The sequence below is a fragment of the Hyperolius riggenbachi genome, chromosome 1, assembly GCF_040937935.1.
Source record: "Hyperolius riggenbachi isolate aHypRig1 chromosome 1, aHypRig1.pri, whole genome shotgun sequence".
Taxonomy (NCBI): Eukaryota; Metazoa; Chordata; class Amphibia; order Anura; family Hyperoliidae; genus Hyperolius; species Hyperolius riggenbachi.
In genome coordinates this window covers 374,499,542-374,515,909 of record NC_090646.1, presented here as the reverse complement: position 1 = coordinate 374,515,909, position 16,368 = coordinate 374,499,542, and the positions used below count along the sequence as shown (strand labels likewise).

The window sequence follows — 16,368 nt, the reverse complement described above, 5'->3', positions numbered from 1 at the left end:
GGTGTCCCTGTCACTCACTAACTGGGGTCCCTATCACTCACAAACTGGAGTCCCTGTCACTCACTAACTGGGGTCCCTGTCACTAACTGGGGTCCCTGTCACTCACTATCTATCAGGGGTCCCTGTCACTCACTATCTAACGGGGGTCCCTGTCACTCACTACCTAACTGGAGGCGCCTGTCACTCACTACCTAACTGGTGGCGCCTGTCACTCACTATCTAACGGGGGTCCCTGTCACTCACTATCTAACATTGGTCCCTGTCATTCACTATCTAATGGGGGTCCCTGTCACTCACTATCTAACAGGGGTCCCTATCACTCACTATCTAACGGGGGTCCCTGTCACTCACTACCTAACGGGGGTCTCTGTCACTCACTATCTAACAATGGTCCCTGTCATTCACAATCTAACGGGGGTCCCTGTCACTCACTATCTAACGGGGGTCCCTGTCACTCACTATCTAAAGGGGGTCCCTGTCACTATCTAACGGGGCTCCCTGTCACTATCTAACGGGGGTCCCTGTCACTCACTATCTAACTGGGGTCCCTGTCACTCATTAACTGGGGTCCCTGTCACTCACTAACTGGGGTCCCTGTCACTCACTAACTGGGGTCCCTGTCACTCACTAGCTGGGGTGCCTGTCACTCACTAACTGGGGTCCCTGTCACTCACTAACTGGGGTCCCGGTCACTCACTATCTCAGGGGGTTCCCTGTCACTCACTACCTAACGGGGGGAGGGGTGCCTGTCACTCACTATCTAAAGGAGGTCCCTGTCACTCACTACCTAACGGGGGTCTCTGTCACTCATTATCTAACATTGGTCCCTGTCATTCACTATCTAACAGGGGTCCCTGTCACTCACTATCTAACGGGGGTCCCTGTCACTCACTATCTAAAGGGGGTCCCTGTCACTATCTAACGGGGCTCCCTGTCACTAACGGGGGTCCCTGTCACTCACTATCTAACTGGGGTCCCTGTCACTCATTAACTGGGGTCCCTATCACTCACTAACTGGGGTCCCTGTCACTCACTAACTGGGGTCCCTGTCACTCACTAGCTGGGGTGCCTGTCACTCACTAACTGGGGTCCCTGTCACTCACTAACTGGGGTCCCGGTCACTCACTATCTAAAGGGGTTCCCTGTCACTCACTACCTAACGGGGGGGGGGGGGGTGCCTGTCACTCACTATCTAAAGGAGGTCCCTGTCACTATCTAACGGGGCTCCCTGTCACTATCTAACGGGGGCCCCTGTCACTCACTATCTAACAGGGGTCCCTGTCACTCACTATCTAACAGGGGTCCCTGTCACTCACTAACTGGTGTCCCTGTCACTCACTAACTGGGGTCCCTGTCACTCACCAACTGGAGTCCCTGTCACTCACTAACTGGGGTCCCTGTCACTCACTAACTGGGGTCCCTTTCACTCACTATCTAACAGGGGTCCCTGTCACTCACTATCTAACGGGGGTCCCTGTCACTCACTACCTAACTGGAGGTGCCTGTCACTCACTACCTAACTGGAGGCGCCTGTCACTCACTATCTAATGGGGGTCCCTGTCACTCACTATCTAATGGGGGTCCCTGTCACTAACTACCTAACTGGGGTCCCTGTCACTCAGTACCTAACTGGGGTCCCTGTCACTCACTACCTAACTGGGGTCCCTGTCACTCACTACCTAACTGGAGGCGCCTGTCACTCAGTACCTAACTGGAGGCGCCTGTCACTCACTACCTAACCTGGGGGGCGCCTGTCACTCACTACCTAATCTGGGGGCACCTGTCACTCACTAGCTAACCTGGGGGTCCCTGTCACTCACTACCTAACTTGGGGGGCTACCATATTAAGGGGGCATTCTGCCTATTTATGTTAAATGCTGTCTATTTATGTGCCTCATGACTGCTGAATTTGTCTTGTTGGGAGCCTTATGATTTGTTGGGGGCCTCAAGATTGCTGAATTTGTCTTGTTGGGGGCCTCATGATTTGTTGGAGGCCTCGTGATTGCTTAATTTGTCTTGTTGGGGGCCTCATGATTTGTTGGGGGCCTCATGATTGCTGAATTTGTCTTGTTGGGGGCTTCATGATTGCTGAATTTGTCATGTTGGGGGCCTCACGATTGCTGAATTTGTCATGTTGGGGGCCTCATGATTGCTGAATTTGTCATGTGGGGGGCCTCACGATTGCTGAATTTGTCATGTCGGGAGCCTTACGATTGCTGAATTTGTCTTGTTGGGGGCCTCATGATTGCTGAATTTGTCTTGTTGGGGGTCACATGATTGCTAACTGCGAGACTATGGGAAAAGCTGAATCCTTATCATATGAGACAATAGCATTAAACCTACTTTTTTAGCTTTTTAAAACAGAAAATAAAACTGGTAGGATCTAAAAAATTGAATACATTTTTCAGGAGTAGGATGAAATTGTTTATCTTCACAGTTTATTTTCAAATTGGATTTTCCATAATGTTGAATGTATGAGTTAAAACGTTTGTACAGTATTTAGTTTAAATTGCTGTTGCCACTTTGCGATAGATAAGTGACTTTTGGGTTGCAGTTTGGGCACTCGGCCTCCAAAAGGCTTGCCACCACTGTCCTAATCTAATGTCCCACCATTGCTAGGTTCATGTAAATTTGTCTCCACCCGTTACCACACCTACATTCTGGTCCATGGACCACCCATTTTTCGGTGCGGCGCGATAAGTGCGCCACACAACGTGATCCTCATATTTTTTTGGCGCACTAGCTGCAGTGTGCTGATCTCTGCTGCCTACAGTATGTACAGTATAAGCTGTTCTCTAGTGCCTGCACTGTGTGCTGATATACCTCCAGTGTGTACAGTATAAGGTGTTACTCTGTGCCTTTACTGATTGTAAACCAGCTGTATTGTATGCTGTTCCCTGCTACTTTCAGTATGTACAGTATTAGCTGTAAAGCCTGGTACACACATACAATTTTGATTAGCCAATTTTAGCTTTGTTCATCAAATTCATTGTCTGTTGGCCCACTTACTGCACGGGGGTGGTAAAATTGGTCAGTGATTGACCAATTAAAATTGTATGTGCGTATACATCTTTGATCTATGCCTATACTGATTGTAAATTATCTAAATAAAGGACAGGGGGTTCCATCCAATATTTCGATAGGCAGGCCCGTTATCTGTAGCTTACACCGCTGCTAAGTTCATGTACTTTTGGCCCTACCAATGGCCACGCCCACTCACCACATGGCCCCACCCATTTTTGCCACCTCCCCACCTGGTGCCCACAGGTGCCCCCGATCTCCAAGGACCCTAGAAACGCCCCTGCTGATAAGGCATGCTATTTGTCTTAAGGTGGCCATACACTGGTTGATTTGCCATCAGATCGACAAACAGATAGATCCCTCTCTGATCGAATCTGATCAGAGTGGGATCGTATGGCTGCCTTTACTGCAAACAGATTGTGAATTGATTTCAGCATGAAATCGATTCACCATCTGTGGAGCTGCCGCCACCCCCCAGGCCCCCGCATACATTACTTGATCCAGCCGGTGCGAGTCCCCTGGTCTCCGCTGTCTTCTTCTCCGCGCTCAGCTCCAGCTTCACTCTACTTCCTGCCGAGGGAAATTCAAACAGTAGAGGGCGCTCTACTGTTTAAACTTCCTGCCGGGGCAGGAAGAAGTGAAGCCTGCCGAACTCGGAGCCCAGCGGAGAAGAGGCAGCGGAGAGAGCGGGGACTCGCGCCGGCAGAACAGGTAATGTATTGCCGCTAGCGTCAGTCGTCGGGCATTCGAACGTCGCTATCGACGCACTCCCGACCCACCGGCGATCAAGCGAAATCTTCTGCACGGACAGGAACGACGGAAATGGACGGGAACGATTGATTTTGGATGGAAATCGATCGTTCGGACTGTGCTTGCGCGACAATTTTACAGCCGATTCGATCACAGTGATCGAATCGGCTGTATATCGGCGGGAAAATCAGTAAGTGTATGGGCCCCTTTAGTGAATCAAGCCCAATGTCTGAACGCAAAAGTCTAATGTTTGGTAGAATCTTGAGCTTTGCAGAACATATTATTTCCACAATTGGCAGAAAACAAGATAACATCACCATGAATCAGAAACAATCACACTCTGCAGCACTATATTTTGCAATGTTAGCTGACACTGTGCATTAATAAGATAATGTTATTTAGGTACTGTATGTAGATCATGCTAGGCATTAGGTCAAAGGAAGTGTCACCTTTGTTCTAGTGTTATATTTAACTTCTACCTTGTGGCACTGTGCATTGTATTAAAAATAGGTATTAAATGGGGAAACCAGAATCATTAGAAAATGAATTGGCCATGGTATGGTTGTGACCTAAATTAGTTTGAGGTAAATAAACATTTCCTCTTTATCAACATAGAAATTTGTGAGGTACTGGTGGGGGACCAGGGGCCTGATGTGTGAGCCTACGGTAATATTGCCATGTACAGGCAGCACATAGAAATATTATTGGCACTAACGCCAGCAGAATAACGTACATGTCCGTCGTACATGGGTAATGAGAGTGTTACTATGATATCCAGTGTTACCACAGCAACATATAACCCATGTATCACATATCACACTAATTGCCCAATGCACATACTCTGCTGCACCAGTAATATTGCAGTGCACTGCACTGCTTACCGTAGTTTTGTGCATCAGATCCCTATTGAGTGAACTCATTTAGAATCATTTTTTTAGGCAAGCATTTGTGCACAAACAACAAGCGGCTCTGCAAGGACTAGCACAACAGTAGTATTTATAAAACACTGACATCTCTGCTTCACAGTGTATATAGTCTTGTCACTGCTATGGTCCATTTAGTACTTATGTTCACTTGACCTGTAAAATGATGTCTTATTTATATACTGGTATACCTAATACTAAACAACATAAGAAAAGTACTAATATTTTTATAAAGGGTGTTCAATAGTCTTAATTTCTGCAATGGTCATAATAAACTCTCTTCACTTAGAAAATAAGCAAAGCGTGTAATTTGACTAAAGATGCATGTTGCAGCCCATGGCTGGAGATTACCCAACTCATGGTTAGGGAACATCACTGGTTCCTGGACAACAGTTTGAGAACCACACATCTAGCACTACTAGGACCTCTCTATTCTACTTCTACATGGTCAGAACAGTCAGAAATAAATTAAATCGGGTGGCACGATGGCTATGTGTTCTAGCATCATGTCAGTTCACAGGAATAGAGCTGGAACTTACATTAGCCATTGAATTGTGTATGTACATGAGGTATCTTGATAAGGAATCAGACTGTGTTTTGACTCCACTGGCACTACGCTTGATCACTGCATGGACTGGAATTTACTGAACTCAAAAGATCAGAACTGCTAACAGAAAAAAAATTAACATTCAAATAAAATGACAATGACAGCCCTCATATTTCTATCAGCCCAGGTACCATTTTTTTCTCTCTAACTCTCTGTTACCACTTTAGATTGACACTTGCCCAACTTTTGCATGCAGGAAAAAAAAGCTTTTCTTTGTTTTATAGCTGCATCTGGTGAACAGCTGCTACAAGAATATTATACATATGGTCTCAGCAGTGCATCTGTAAAGTTGCTTCCATTAGAAATACCACTTGGTGCCCCTGCTGTGGTCTCTCCTATGATTCAAGTGTTCTTGGTTCTCTTCATTAGGCTACAGCTTCAGGGGAGCTCTGCAATTCTTCTTCTAAACTCTCCAATATCCATGGAGTATCTAGTGCTTCAGCCTGACCCCTTGAGACAGAAATCTGTTTCCAGGGCCTTATAATGAGAAACCATAATGGACTGATTTATGCACATGAGTGCAAAGAAATCTGGATTAGATTCCCAAAGCAAATAACTAGTATCTTTGCTAAAATGTGATTAGTTACTCTAGACAATTGCTCAACCTTTACTCTGGTTCATAAAGTGGCCCTTAAGGGTCAATAGAAAGTCAACTTTTTCTCCTGTAGAATTCTGGCAAAAATACTTGCTACAGTACATGATGCTCATGAAGGCATAACATAAAAATAAAAGCTTCTATATTTCAGTTTGCTAAATACCACTAGAAGGAGCTAGTCAACTGCTGACTAATGATGGTCTACAAGTTTAAAATAATTATGAGTTGAGCCATAGTTATGCAAATTTTGCATGCAAATTCATTCAGCTTGAAAATGACCCAGTCGAATCCGATGGCAGGTTTCCACTGGTCCATTTTTAAGCTGCATACATCTTCCTCCAGCACCCAAATTATACATAGCCACAAGTTACTAGTCGATCTACATTCCCATGTTACCTGCTGCTTCATCCTAAATGTCTTCAGCAGATGACACTGGTTGGCTAGAGTTGGCATTACATACGTCGTATGAAGCTCTCAGCACTTCTCATGTTTACCAGTATCCTTGCTTTGACAACTTTTGTGAACTTCCACATTAGTAAAGATATAATTTATTTAATGAGATTGCCATGCATAGGGGAAAGGCAGGGTGTTTTAAAGTGAACTCTACAATGTTTTGTGAAGAAAAACTACTTGCTATCTGGTGAGATGCAGAATTGTGGCTAGTTCAGACCTTAATTCAATTAAAATGTTGTGGAATGACCTAAAGTGAGCGGTTCATGTTATGAAACCCACCAACATCCAAGAGCTGAAGCTCTGTAAGAATTTTAAAGTGTTCTTAGACTTGCAAACACCACCGTATCTTTTGCTGTCACCTAATGCACCACCTCTATATATTTAGACCACATTACTGCCCAAATTTGGTCTTCAGAAGAACCAATCACTTCTAGAACAGGAGTAAAGGGGAACTAATAAACCAGCATACTTATTTCACAAAGGGAGGGTAGATATCTGGATGGGTGTTTCAGATATCCAGGATCTCATGAAGGTGGGGATGAATTCTACATTTGTACAAGGATGCTTTGCAAAGGTAAGATATTATGAAGACTGGAATTTTTGAGGGGGGCAGAACCCCACACTCATGGTCTTTTTCTGGGGCTACCAGCCTGCTTGGGGACAATGGGTTTAAATGTATACTGTTATTGCTATTCTTTCAAGCTTCCCTATTGGCACCAATGAACTGAAACCCACCACAATTAACACCCCACCTTGCTTCATTTAACACATTGTGCTTTCCTGCCAAAACGTTAACTTAATTTTACCGAAAATTCTATTCACTTTTATTCAAGTGGATCATGACCAACATGCATCCCTGAACTATATGATGCTTTTGCTGATTACTTGGTTGGGTGTAAATCCACTGATCATCCCTATTTCAAATAAAATGCCACCATATTTTTAAGTGTTAAGTGTTAAAGGATAAGTGAATTTCAAATGTCGACTTAACTTGACCACACCTTCTGCTGCCACTGATATGCTACACAGCTGGTGTAATGTATACCTATTGCAGTAAACCTAAACCTGGTCTTTAGATAGAAAGGTTTACTTCAAAGAAGTCAAGATGAATGTAGTTACAATTTTGTCGCCTTGAGTTCTCATAGCAAGCCTATATTTAACTATGGAACTTTTATGTATTGTTTTTCTACCACAGTTATCATGATAGCATCTTACCACAATGTGTTTTACAGCCAGATGTAAGTTATACAAACTTCAACTCTAGCATTGAGTCTTCACACTGTCTGCAGGCCTGAGTCCTTCTAGGATCTTTACCAGTGAGCTCATCATCAGGCATCATAGAATAATATGATTTTCCTTCTCCCAGTGTTTTACTTGCTAATTTCCATGGTGCTCTGATATAAGAGGCACTGAGAAAGGACGATGTTCTGTGTTTATTTAATGAACTTTCTTCTGATGATGGTAAGGCTGACACTTTGTGTAAGGTGAGAGGGCTGCATGATGGCTTCAATATGGCAAGTAGCAGTGATAGATGTAAGCAGATCCCGCTGAGATTCCAAAGGCATGGCCCCAGAGGTGAAGTATTTCCTGACAGATCCAACAGAAATACATATATGCCTCCTCTTGCTGGAACTCCAGCTATTCGGGTGAAGGCATCTGCAAACTCGCAGCAAAGATTTACGGGTGGAGCTGCTATTTGAAGGTCACTGGTCCCACATTAGAGATTTCTTTTTATTATTATCAGGAGCATTAGCAGTGAAATAAATGTATTTGTATGTGGCACTCAGTATTAAAAATAGATCAGTTTAATGTGTTCAGAAAGAAAATTTTGATTCTTGGTGGTTGGTTTCTCTAAGTATTTTTTTTTGTCATGTATACATGTCTTCCATTTGTTGCTTGTTGAGGAAGGACACTATGGGGTTTTAATGGGATGAATTTTGAATAACAACAACATTTTTTAGAGGATACCCAAAGTGACTTGTGACATGATGAGATAGACATGTGTATGTACAGTGCCTAGCACACAAATAACTATGCTGTGTTCCTTTTTCCTTTATCTGCCTGAAAGAGTTAAATATCAGGTATGTAAGTGTCTGACTCAGTCCTGACTCAGACAGGAAGTGACTACAGTGTGACCCTCACTGATAAGAAATTCCAACTATAAAACACTTTCCTAGCAGAAACTGGCTTCTGAGAGCAAGAAAGAGGTAAAAAGGGGAATTTCTTATCAGTGAGGGTCACACTGTAGTCACTTCCTGTCTGAGTCAGGACTGAGTCAGCCACTTACATACCTGATATTTAACTCTTTCAAAAAGAAACACAGCATTGTTATTTGTGTGCTAGGCACTGTACATACACATGTCTATCTTATCATGTCACATGTCACTTCGGATATCACTGCTACCCATCAGATCAGACCCTAATCTGCTCCTTGCAGGCACCCAAACACCCGCCCACACCCTCAGATTGCCCTCAGACCTCCCCCTGATCACCTCGCCAGTGCATTGCTTGCATCTATTCTCCCCTCTAATCACACCCTGATCACCTATCAATCACCCCATCACCCCCTGTCACTACTACCCATCAGATCAGACCCTAATCTGCCCCTTGCGGGCACCCAAACACCCACCCACACCCTCAGATTGTCCTCAGACTCCCCCATGATCACCTCCCCAGTGCATTATTTACATCTGTTCTCCCCTCTAATTACCCACTGATCACCCATCAATCACCCCCTGCCACCCATCAGATCAGACACTAATCTGCCCCTTGCGGGCACCCAATTACCCGCCCACACCCTCAGATCGACCTCAGACCCCCCCTGATCACCTCCCCAGTGCATTGATGGCATCTATTCTCCCCTCTAATCACCCCCTGAGACACCCATCAATCACCTCCTGTCACCACCTGTCACCCCCTAGCACTCCTATCCATCAGATCAGGCCCTAATCTGCCCCCTGCGGGCTTCTGATTACCTGGCCAAACCCTCACCTGCCCCACCGCAGTGACAGAATTTTTTTTTTCTGATCACTGCTGGTCTCTACAACTCAATTGTGGCTGAAACCAAGCATTATGCCACACAATACGCAACTGCCAATCCAAGAAGCTACCATGCCCAGCCTTTTCGGTGGAAACCACTCCAAGTTTCCGAACGTAACATTTTTTGGGGCCTTCTCCTTAACATGGGTCTAGTCAAAAAGAATGTTTTGCGGTCTTATTGGTCTACGCACCCAATACATCACATGCCCATGTTCTCTGCTGCCTTGTACAAGTCACGATTTGAGAACATCCTGCGCTTCCTGCACTTGAGTGCCAATACAATCTGTCATCTAAGAGGCCACCCTGCTTATGACTGGTTCCACAAAATTCGGTCCCTCATAGACCACCTGTCATCAAAATTTGCAGATACTTATACCCCTGAACAGTCATTTTGAGGCATTCGGTTTCCAGGCTACTCCTCAAGGTTTTAGGTCTCTAAAATGCCAGGGCAGTATAGGAACCCCAAAAGTGACCCCATTTTTAGAAGACACCCCAAGGTATTCCATTAGGTGTATGATGAGTTCATAGAAGATTTTATTTTTTGTCACAGGTTAGTGGAAAATTACACTTTGTGGAAAAAAAACCAATAAAAATAAATTTCCACTAACTTGTGACAAAAAATAAAATCTTCTATGAACTCACCATACTCCTACCCAATACCTTGGGGTGTCGTCTTTCTAAAATAGGGTCACTTGTGGGGTTCCTATACTGCCCTGGCATTTTAGGGGCCCTAAACCGTGAGGAGTAGTCTGGAAATCAAATGCCTCAAAATGACCTGTGAAATTCTAAAGGTACTCATAGGACTTTGGGCCCCTTAGCACATCTAGGCTGCAAAAAAGTGTCACACATGTGGTATCGCTGTACTCAGGAGAAGAAGTATAATGTGTTTTGGGGTGTATTTTTTCACATACCCATGCTGGGTGGGAGAAATAACTCTGTAAATGGACAATTGTGTGTAAAAAAAAATAAAAAAATTCTTATTTACAGAGATATTTCTCCCACCCAGCATGGGTATGTGTAAAAATACACCCCAAAACACATTATACTATTTCTCCTAAGTACGGCAATACCACATGTGTGACAATTTTTTGCAGCCTAGGTGTGCTAAGGGGCCCAAAGTCCTATGAGCACCTTTAGGCTTTACAGTGGTGCTTACAATTTAGCACCCCCCAAAATGCCAGGACAGTAAACACACCCCACAAATGACCCCATTTTGGAAAGTAGACAACTCAAAGTTTTCAGAGAGGGGCATGGCGAGTCCATGGCAGATTTCATTTTTTTTTTGTCACAAGTTAGCAGAAATGGAAACTTTTTTTTCGTTTTTCTTGTCACAAAGTGTCATTTTCCGCTAAGTTGTGACAAAAATAAAATCTTCTATGAACTCACCATGCCTCTTAGTGAATACTTTGGGATGTCTTCTTTCCAAAATGGGGTCATTTGGGGGATATTTATACTATCCTGAAATTCTAGCACCTCATGAAACATGACTGGTGCTCAGAAAAGTCAGAGATGCTTCAAACTGGGGAAATGCACTTTTTGCACCATAGTTTGAGAGCCACCATAGAAGGGGGATCCCCCCACCCGCACAGACTCTGCATACAAGGGGGAACCCCCGCACATTCTCTGCCCCGCTGGCTGCCCAGGGATTCCCTAGGGTGGCTAGATGCTTGTTCTGCACTCTGGGGTAGCACAGATCGCTACCCACAGCGTGCAGACAGGCATCCAGCCATCCTGGGGAATCCCTCTGATGAGAAAAAAATGCAGCCGGCGGGGCAGAGAAACAGGAAATCTCCCTGTCAGCATGGACAAGCTCAGCTCGTCATTAACGTTTTTTGAAAGTTTTTTCTGGACGAGCTCAGCTCGTCCATACCACCAGGGTGGCTACAGGACCACTATCGTGAAAAAAGTAGGCTGTTAAAATCTGACAGAACCGACAGGTTTTTTGGCCAGTCCATCGCCTCATGGGGGGGTCTCAGGGTTTTCTTTTGTTTTCAACAGCATTTCCTGAATGGCAGTTGCTAAATCTAACTGACAAAATAGTGTGCAAGTGATTAGGGAGGCCGGCTGGTATCTTGCTATTTTGGCAGTTAAACTGTTGTTCAGGAAATGCTGTTAAAAACAAAGAAAACCCTGAGAAGCACTTATCTCAACCTGTCTCTGTAACGATTGGTGTCAGCAAGAACAAATATTCTGATTATTGGTGATCTGCAGTATCACCAATAATACAGATGCTATACCTGATTATGTAGTGATCTGCAGAATCACCAATAATGCGAGTATAGCGAGACACAGGACCACCAGATGTAAAGATAGGTGTTTGGTGCAACAGTAATACAGATAGAGATACCAACTTCCCCAGAGGAGCAAGTAGAGGGAGATATCTCTATAGAACACAGGGATCAGCACTCCAGCAAGCGGGAGATGCAGATGAACTAGTAATCAGTTCACCCGAGGAGCGGGTGGTGCACAGTAAGACAACGTGTACTGATCACCCGTGGAGCGGGTGATTCAGACTGCACTGCAGCAGGTGATCACCTGAGGGGCAGGAGATCAAGACTGTACTGCAGCTCCTAATCACCTGAGGAGCGGGTGATGAGGACAGTACCGTGGTTACTAGTCACCTGAGGAGCAGGTGATTAAGGCTGTACTGCAGCTACTGGTCACCTGAGGAGCAGGTGATTAAGACTGTACTGCAGCTACTGGTCACCTGAGGAGCAGGTGATTAAGCTGTACAGAGAATCCCTCACCAGGGACTAGGCTCACTGGTGAGGGCAGGAGAGTCAGACAAGCAGATTCGGCAACAAACGGACAGATACGGTACAAAGACAGAAGGCTAAATCAGAGTAGTGTTCAGGTTGAGTCGGCAACAGGATCAGATGGGCAGAAGCACCGAATCAGTAAGCCGAAGAGTAGTCAAGGCTAGCAGAAGGTCATAACAAATAATACAATTCATTTAGTACTTTAGCTATCAACAGAATCTGACTAAGTGTGGATCCCCAGCTCCTGCTGGTTCTAGCACACTTTGGGATCTGACTAAGGTCTGAGTGCTAACACGTAGCATTTGCAACAGCAGACGAGGAGCTACTGACAGGCAGGTCCTATTTATACTGAGACCGCCCCACAGCGCCGCCCCAGTCACTCAGCCAATCAGGAGCACTGTTGGAGTCGGCTGACCGGCCGAACAGCTGACTCCCCTTCTATTCGCATAAAGGTCCTGCTGCCTGGCGCGCGCGCGTAGCCCTCAGTCTATGTGCAACTGAAGGACCAGGCAAAACTCCACCATGAAATTGCGCGGCGGAGGCCGCCGGCTTAGACAGCCACCATGCCGCTCACTGCTGCGGCAGCATTCTCCGCTATCTATTACAGTCTCTCACTGTATCTTGTTTGTTTAAAGGGGACCTGAAGCAAGGAAAGTTATTTATAATAAACACATGACGTAGCTGCAAATGAATATTCCATACTAACCTCACCATCAGTTCCTCTCAGAAACTCACCATTTTCTTCTTGCAGTGATCCCTTCCAGTTCTGACAATATTTTGTCAGAACTGAAATATACCAGATGCTGTCAGTTATATATCAGCAGCTTTTAGTTACAACTGATTGTGCAAGGTAATGTCCATGTTTCCCTATGGCTCAAGTGGGTGATATTACAGATTAACAGTGTGCTAAGCAGGAAGCTGTTATGGGGGTAATGGCCATTTTTAAAATGGAGGATGGAGAATTCCATTGATCACAGTGGGCACATGGGATGCAGGAGAGGAGAAAGAGATTGAGTAGTAGACCACACTGGAGGTAAGTATGACCTGTGTATGGTTATTTTGACTTTTTATTTTCAATTCAGGTTCTCATTAAGGTTTTACTGCAGGAAAGTTCAAAGGGTAATTAGCTCTGCTCTGTTTCATAGTTTAAAATACAGATTGTAGTGTGCAAACTGCAAATATTAGAAAATGATGCAATGTTATATAAAAAAAAAGCTATATAACGGAAAATAAAATACTCTTTTTCTTTGCTACTAATGTTCTGTGAATTATCCATACTACACATACAATTTATTATATCATTTTTTTTTTATCCGCTTCAGTGTCGCTGTAATGTGACCCTGAGACGGCGATCCTCCAATAAAATATAAATACCTGGGGCTTCCTCCAGCGGCCTCTGGCCTGATCTCTTCCACGGCGTCCTCTTTCTCCCTCCGTGCGCCTGTAATTGGCCCCAGAAAGTCCTCCGGTCTGGGGCCAACTTTGCATGCGCAGCCTGGCTGTGAACGCACTCACGCCGCGTTCACGTCACCTGTAGTGTGCTGCGCACAGGCACAGAATGCTCCCGGAGACAGGAGCGAGGCAGGGGAGCGCTCCTGGTGGGACTGCGCATTCACCAACTGGCCCTGACTGACGGACTTTCCGGGTCCAGTACCGGAGGAATGGAGAGGGAGAAGATGACACTGTGGGAGCGACCAGGCCGGAGGAAGCTGGAGGAAGCCCCAGGTATTTATATTTTATTGGAGGATCGCCGTCTCAGAGTCACTTTAAGTTCATTATTTAGTAGGGTTACCATTTCATAGCTGTGGGTACTTGACCATTTCGTGCATTTTGCATCATCTTTTTCTATAGTAGACATTTCGCATTACCGTAGCATGTGTGTATGTGTGTTTTTTCTGTCCTACAGACGGCATTCTTCTTTTGCAAAATATGGATCCGTTTCACCTCATCTTTCAAGGCATATTCTATTTCCACCAAGACAATAGTTCCAGATGTGTAATTTTCCCACGTAACTCTGCAATCATTCTCACAGCCTTTTCAATTCCCTCTTGTGTTTATGGAATACAAGTTTTGTAATTCAAAATGACTGGGAGGACAAGTGACATTCGCTGATGCCAGTAACTATTTGTTTCTTAAAACTCAGATAGCATCTCGACTTAAGCCACAGTTTCCTAACTATTCAGACTCCATTCATTTATTGTTATAGTTACAGAAAAACACAATGTAACAAAATATCATATTACGCTTAATTCATTTGGCACAATGCATTATTTTCCAGCTATGCAGCAACTTAAAGAGGAACTGTAGTGAAAATAACTCAATGAATAAAATTGCTTTTTTTTTTTTGTACAATAATAATTCATACATTATTTAATCAGTTATTAACTAAAATTAACTAATGTTATTATTAGTTATTTATTAATATTAATATTAGTTATTTAGAATTTGCAAATTGTAAAATCTTTCTTCGACCTGATTTACAATCTGAAATTTAACACAGGTGGTGACAACTTTAGTCCTGTCAGGTGATCTCTGTGGAATGTTTGTTTTTACTGAGAGTTCCAAAGCCAGGACAAAATATACCTGGGGTGCAGTCCACATATCTAGTTAGCCTAGGTCAGTTATCTGCAAACTTGGCTCTCCAGCTGTTAACCTCCTCAGCGGTAATCCTGAGTCAGGCACGGGACGGAAAGCCACAGAGCAGGGTGGTAATCCCGTGCCAGAGTGAGTTCTATGCAGGAGCTGCTGCAGACCTCTCTGGGGTATGTTTTTCTTCTTGTTTGTAGGGTCTTAGGCTGCTTTCACAGTGGGACGTTACAGGTGCACGTTAGTGCAGCCTGTACGCTCCCCCAACGCACAGCAATGTAACACAAGTGGGCTGTTCACAGTGCCCACGTTGCGTTACATGTAACGCTGCACGTTGTAGTGAAAGTGCAGCATGCTGTGCGTTCTACGCGGCTTTAGCCGCATTAGACTGTTTGCACATGCTCAGTGGGGGGCGGAGAGGAGGCGGGGTGATGCCGCTACAGTAGCCGCGCACATGGCTACTTAATATGCACTGCACTGGCGGCCGCTGATTGGCCGGCGGGACCACGTGATGCGGAGTGTCTCGCTCCGCATCACGTGGTCCCGCCGGCCAATCAGCGCCACTCTGGGAGACCTTATGCGGATAGAGCCGCCTAACGCGGCACACTCTAACGTCCTCTCTCGCACCACCATGCGTTGCGTTAGGGGCACATTATGCAACCATAACGTCCCCTAAAACACAACGTCTTAGTGTGTAAGTAGCCTAAAAGCTTATGAAAAAATTGCACGGCTGGCTTTTAGACCCTAACTCTGGAAGTAATCATAACGCCAGGGAGGTTAACAATGCACAATGCATTTGCCTTTATGAATCATGACTATGGCTGTCAGACTCCAGCAATGCATTGTGGGACTTGTAGTTTCTGAACAGCTGGAGAGCCAAGTTTTCAGATCACTGGCCTAGGTCAAGCATCCCTGAGAGGGCGGGGTTGAATACCAATATACAGCAATATATAGCTAGAGGAGCAAAGATTTCGGCAAAGGCCACAAAGGCCCAGGCCTTGGGCGGATGCAGCCCTAGGGAGCACCTGAACATAAAAGAGGAGTTACTACATATGACAGAGGGGGCTGAAAATTGATAGCAACACATGAAAAAAAGGAAACTGATGCCTAAGGGAGCTGTTCATGATAGAGATGGCCTACAATATATGGATGAAATGCATAGAAGAGGGAGCTGCGCATGGAATGGGAGGGGCTCTGCTGCACATGAAAGGGGAGCCACAACATCCTTGGCCTAGGGGCACAAAAAGTATAAATCCGGCCTTGTACAGGAAGTGTTTCTGATGCTGCAACCAAGAAAATTACATAAAAGTGTGTATCCGGAATAATTTACTGCATTTATATGTCACTACAGTGTCTCTTTAAAGGAAACCCGACGTGACATGTGACATGATGAGATAGACATGTGTATGTACAGTGCCTAGCACACAAATAACTATGCTGTGATCCTTTTTTTCTTTCTCTGCCTGAAAGAGTTGAATATCAGGTATGTAAGTGGCTGACTCAGTCCTGACTCAGACAGGAAGTGACTATAGTGTGACCCTCACTGATAAGAAATTCCCCTTTTTATCTCTTTCTTGCTCTCAGAAGCCATTTTCTGCTAGGAAAGTGTTTTATAGTTGGAATTTCTTATCAGAA

General features: G+C 44.8%; 1 long non-coding RNA gene across 1 annotated transcript in view; it reads right to left on the bottom strand.

Moving 5' to 3' along the window:
- LOC137516109 (uncharacterized) overlaps positions 1 to 16,368 on the bottom strand; it is a 122,892-nt gene that overhangs the window by 89,891 nt on the left and 16,633 nt on the right. The gene's annotated exons all lie outside the window — the stretch shown is intronic.